This window comes from Bidens hawaiensis, unplaced genomic scaffold (assembly GCF_021521415.1).
Source record: "Bidens hawaiensis isolate Kalapana, Puna unplaced genomic scaffold, B.hawaiensis_p1.1 tig00015228_1, whole genome shotgun sequence".
In the NCBI taxonomy this organism is placed as follows: Eukaryota; Viridiplantae; Streptophyta; class Magnoliopsida; order Asterales; family Asteraceae; genus Bidens; species Bidens hawaiensis.
Window position 1 is genome coordinate 154,702 of NW_027492354.1, and position 6,000 is coordinate 160,701.

Sequence of the window (6,000 nt, forward strand, 5' to 3'; positions counted from 1 at the left end):
CATGACGGAAACGACCGAATACCCGTAGGCTCACCGCCTCAATGCCCAGGATCGACAACGGTCGGGTTTGACCAACGATCGAGTTTTACCGACAGGTACCACCACATTGGTCCACCTCAAATTTTATATATTTTTTTGTTTTATATTTGGTTTTAATTTCGGTACAATAACCCATGTCACCGAAACCAACCGAATTCACGTCGACTTACTGACTCAACGCTTGAGTTTTACCACTGTCTGAGTTTTACCGACTTGCCCGGCGCAACGCGCCGGCTAAAAAACTAGTTATATAAAAAAAAGATGTATTCGTAGGTTTGAATCTCACTCGTGTGTTATCTTTCGATGTTTAAGTCTAGGTAAAACACCACTGGGTAAACAAGGCCTCACGACATTGAACCATCATGAGAGCTTTTCGGGGGTTTAGTTAGTGCTCTTCGTTCAAAAAAAAATTTAATCAAATAGAGAATAATCAAATGTTTTGGATATTTCATTGGTAAAAATAAATAACCATCGTAGTGTTTTTAGCTAACGGTCTAACACCATGTACGTGTATGAAATGTTTTGTTTTCATAATTATAATTGGCGAGTGTATGAGTTAGTTGGGTAAATAATAATTTTTGATGAGTGTATGGGTTAGTTATAAAATAATAATAACAACAACCGGGTATTGATCATTAAATACATAATCTTGTTAAATTACAAAAATACAAGAAAGTTAAATTAAGAGGATAAAATAAATATGTATGTATAACTTATTATAGGTGAAGTTGAAGTTCGACCTATCCTAATCTTTTATCAATTCAAAGTTCGAAGTTGATCAAGAGACATCGAAATTAATGCCACTAACAAAAGTAGCAATGAGGTTGATTCGGGTGTGGGTAAGCCAGGAATTCTTTCCAACTGAGTTAAAATAACACACTAAAATGAATGAAGGTTTAAAATAGACGAGGTAATGAAATGGATCATTGTCATTCTATTGTAATGTTTGATTATCATGTGAGAATGACATGAATTATTAGTATTTATTTTTTTGATAAATTATAAAAAGCCGGAATAAAATAAAAAAGGTAGTGAGTGACGTTGGGATGGTGGTGGGTGGTGGGCGGCGATGGCGATTGTTGGTGGTGGCGGTGGCAGGGGTAAGCGGCGGGTGGCGGGTTGTGGTGGTGATGGCCGGGAGCGATGGTAGGTGGTGGTGGGTGGTTGGTGATGGCAACAGAAGTGGGTGGTGGTGGTCGACGCGGTCAACGGAGGCGAGTGGTGGTGGTGGCGGGCGGCGGGCTGTGGTGGTGATGGTCGGGAGCGATGGTAGGTGGTGGTGGGTGGTTGGTGATGGTAGCAGAAGTGGGTGGTGGTGGTCACGGTCAGCGGAGGCGAGTGGTGGTGGAGGCGGAGGCGGTGGTTGGTGGTGGTGAGGGCTGGTGGGAGGGCGGTGGAGGTGAGATAGTGTGAAAGAGGAATAAATGAAAAAGAAAACAAGGGGAGGATAGAACGAATTTCAGTTGTTTTAGAGTGAATGGAATGGACATGGTAATGAGTGATTGCGTTTCACTTACTAATCAAACACATCCTCATCCTTTTTCATTCAATCGTAATGGTCATTTCATTACGCCTCTTATTCATACATACCAAGTGCTTAGTTATTTATTTAAAAAACAAATAACACCAACTCAAAGAAAAATCCTATATTTTTCAAAATTCAAAGATCTCCTTAATCTGAGAATCGGATATTCATATATTATATCCTAGGAATATTATGGAATCTCAATCTCAACTGATTAACCTTAAAAACAGCTACAGCCAAAACAACTTATTATTATTATTATTATCCTTCACTGATCATCGCTCATCTTCCTATTCTTCTTCTTCTTCTTCAAAGAATACTGACTTTGAGATGATTTCCATTGACTCTCTCACTTCCTACACAAGCCTCAAAGACATTCTCCGGTCAGCATCTCCGCCGTCGCCGGTGGGTTCTCCGACCAAGATTGATAGTTGGCGGGAGATCCCCATAAAAGACCCATTGTTGCAGCATGCTGCTTGGGCTTACCTTCAGCCCATGAGTTCTGAGCCTGACAATGACAACCGCTCTTGCTTTTCGAAGTTGAATGATTGTTTTGGAGGGTTTTTCGCACGGCGGCGGTGAATGGTGGTGGTGGTTGTTGACTTGTAAGCGTATATTTTTAAAGCTTCATTTAATTGAAAATTTTGTGATTTTGTGTATAAATTTTTGTTTGTTTTTAAGTGAATCCATTAAAGAGTTGTTTGTTGACTAATTGACTTTGCAACAAAAGATATACAATTTTTTAACGTTCATTATCTCTAGCTAGCGGATTACTGACACGCGTGATCATCTCACTTCTAGAATCAGTCGTGGGTTGTTAGGCTTATACGTTCTCAAACGAAAGATCATGCATTCTCATCAGTCCTGACCCGAAGAACATTCACACGAGCAAACCCACTCTACATAAAATAGTAGATTTGGTGATTTGATATTATGAAAAGAAAGCGACTTCTATTATATTTTTATTTACAAAAGCACTAAAATTATTTTTGTATAATGACCTTTTGTAATTTTATAATATGCCTTTATCATGAATCATTGAACGTACATTTCTTAAAACATTTAATTTTAGTGGTTGATGAAGATGAGTATTGTCAATATCTTCGTTTGACTGAGTTTGGGTTATGTGGCAGCACATCCTCTTTAGAGGACCCATAATGAATGCCGAAAGATTAAGGCGACATCAATTATGGATATTGTTTTCATCGTTTGAGTTGTTTTTTAATTTATTAATCTTTACCAAAGGATGGCCATGGATGACTTAAGTATTGAGTGTCATGTGTTGCAAGACGCAACTACAAATGTATAAATAAATAAATTAAATTATTAAGTGGTGATACTTAATAAATTAAGAGTACATGACTGCTACATGTAGTTTAGCTCAAAACTACAACAAACTTGTAGCCCGTACTCCGTGGCTATGAATTTGGAAGCCCACTTTCTAGCCGTCTATCTCAACATGGAACTCAACCAGAACATTTTTTATGTATGCAAATGATTTGATACAACTAAAGATTTCGTCAAATATTTAACACAACACAAGTTTATGCCAATTATTTAATAGGACACTAGCTTCCATCAAAACTTGTGATATAAACTCTAAATTCCATTTTCACCCTTTGATCATAGCAACATGGCTATGCCTAGGCCCTAGCTTACGTTTGCATTCCTGGCTGCAGTAAGTAGATTGAAAGGTTATTTCGCCCCTTCTCCCCGAATATTGGTGATATGTTATCATACAAAGCTCAACATTTCATTCCTTTATGTTATGCAAAATGCCAAGTTAAAGTTTTATAAATGAGAAAAAGAATTATATTTTCATAAAAGACTTGAAAGTTTTATAATAAAGAATTATATTTTATAAATTAAAGTTTTATAAAATAAGTACTAAATTTTTGTTCAAGGAAAGGCTTGATTAATATATTTTTCTGTTTTTTTTTTTAAATAACTAATTAGGAAAATACAATAGTTATAAAAATACTTTATTATTTAATATGATGTCAAATGGTACGTATGATATTATATAACATTATAACCCGTATAAGTGTACAACTGTGCCATCGACAATTACTTACCCCAATAACATAGGAAATGCTAACCATGTCCATATGTTATACAAATTGCGTGGCATGCCAATGGTTTCAGTATAAAGTGTAAGTGGTATGACACTTTAGACCAACACATTCGAAACAAGTAACAACAACTTGTTATAATGCTTTGTGTACATGACACGTGTCTTGATATTGGGGTACGTACCATATGTAGAGGTGCACATTAGTCTTTGTAAGGGCTTAATTTTGTATGAGATTCAATGGGTGTCGGGCAGTTTGTACCTCCATGTTGTGTCTTTGGTTTACTTGTTTGCTTCAGCTTGTCAACAACAGTTCCTTACTTCCTTTAGTCTAGCATGTTATACTTTAGTCGCTAGTGCATATTAATATATTGTGACAAAACGTTCTCCTTATAACATGTAGTTGGTTTTTTTTTTCTTTTTTGTTTTTTAACAAGAGGTGTCAGTGTCATAATCTTTATTTATTGTGTGACATTTCTTCTTGTTGCAACCATTGTTTTCCAAAAGTTTTTGGAAACTTACAATTTTTGGGTTCGAGCGTTTGTTTTAGTGGTTGGAGTTGAAGCAGCGAGCGTCGATGTTTCTTTCCTATAAAATTTTAGGATTTCATTTTGTAACCCCCTATTTAGCTATATACAAATGTATATGCAAGTATTCGTGACACATGTATGTGTGAGATAATGCATGACCTGTTATGATTTTTGAAAGTTAAGGCACCAAAACTGTCAAACACTGCAAAGGTCTAAGCCCATGGACTAAATAAAACTATTAAAATTAAGAAATCAACTATAGGGGTCGTATCTCTAACTGGAAGCCACTTTCAATTATACTATCTTGTCAATAACTATGTTCATTTTTTCTTGTCTGTTGACAAGACAATTGGTTGAGTAATGCCTTTTTTGCGCATGACATGCTTGCAAAAATTTTCGAGGGAACAATAAAGAAAAAAGAATGTGGGTAATATAGTGTCAAAAGATAGAGAGAAGATTGGCACTAGAAGATGGACGCATGTAGTCATGTTAGTTTGTCAAGTCGACCATCTTTAAAGTGTTTTAACTTATGGACATTGTGTAGACTTTTAGTTTTTCATTTCATTTGGATTCGTATGTTGTACTACATAGTGACATTTAATAGGAGCCCTCATGAATTACAATTCTCTCATGACAATTTTTTTGGAACAAATTTCATTAACAAACCAACAGCCGCACCCCTCAACCTGAGAAGCTAGCAGGGGCCGGAGTACAAACGGAAACCAAGTTACAACTATAAACCTTTTCATCTAAACCAATCTATATTCAGACATTTTGATAAAAAAAAAAAGCAGCTTAGAATCCTAACATTATCAAATAAACTTGTAATTTGAAACATATTATGAAAAGTCTGTTCAAAAAAAGTTTGTGACAAATGATAAAATTTAGAGGGAAAGAGGAAAATAGATAAGAAAGCGTGGCTACTATTAAATGATATATATTTATTTTTAATCTGATTGACCCGACGTTATCGGCATGAAGGGAGGAAGAAAAACTAATTACATTATTATTGTATTATAAAATAAATAATATTGGGATGTTTTAAAAATGATTATAAAAAAAACATTAGAAGAATCGTTTATCTAATCATCACTCGTTCAATTACAGAGGTCGTCGGAGGGAGAGGCGGGAGGGTGAAATCAGGAGGGCAGTCGGGCAGAGGCTGGAGGCGAGCATGATGTGCGATCGGCTGATGGGTCTGGATGGTTTATTTTTAAGATTAGGTCATAAAACCCTAACTACTAAAAACAATGGTTTGTTATAGTTAAAAATTTAATTAAAAAAATGGTTTAACAAGACTCAAATTCAAAGCCTTAGGCTTGCAAGTAGAAGGTTTAAGGGATAAGGGATTTACCACTAGAATAAACTCTTTGCTATGGGTTCACTCATATAATTCTTATGGATTCACCCGGAAATTTTATATATAGTTTCTACGTAAAATGTTAAGATCAACGGGTTCACGTGAGTCTGTTAGGCTCTTAGTAGGTCACCTTTGGAGAAACAGTGGGAGGGGTCGATAGCAGCGACGATGGTAGAGACTTGAGTATAATTAATATCATTCTCAAATATCACTAACGTTTATTAGGATGCATTAACTATGAATGAGAGAAAAAATGTATATATATGGTTTCCAAATTAGCGACATCTTAAAAAGGTCACTTGCACAGACAAAACACATATGTGAGTTCTTTGTTGACAAAATAAATAATATTGGTTGGTATGAGTGGTAGATGCGACGAATAGTTATCAGTGGAGCCACTTCTTTTTTCGTTTTGTACATGATGTGGGGAAACCCCCTTCATGGGCGATGAGTCCCAAGGGATGTTTGTGATACC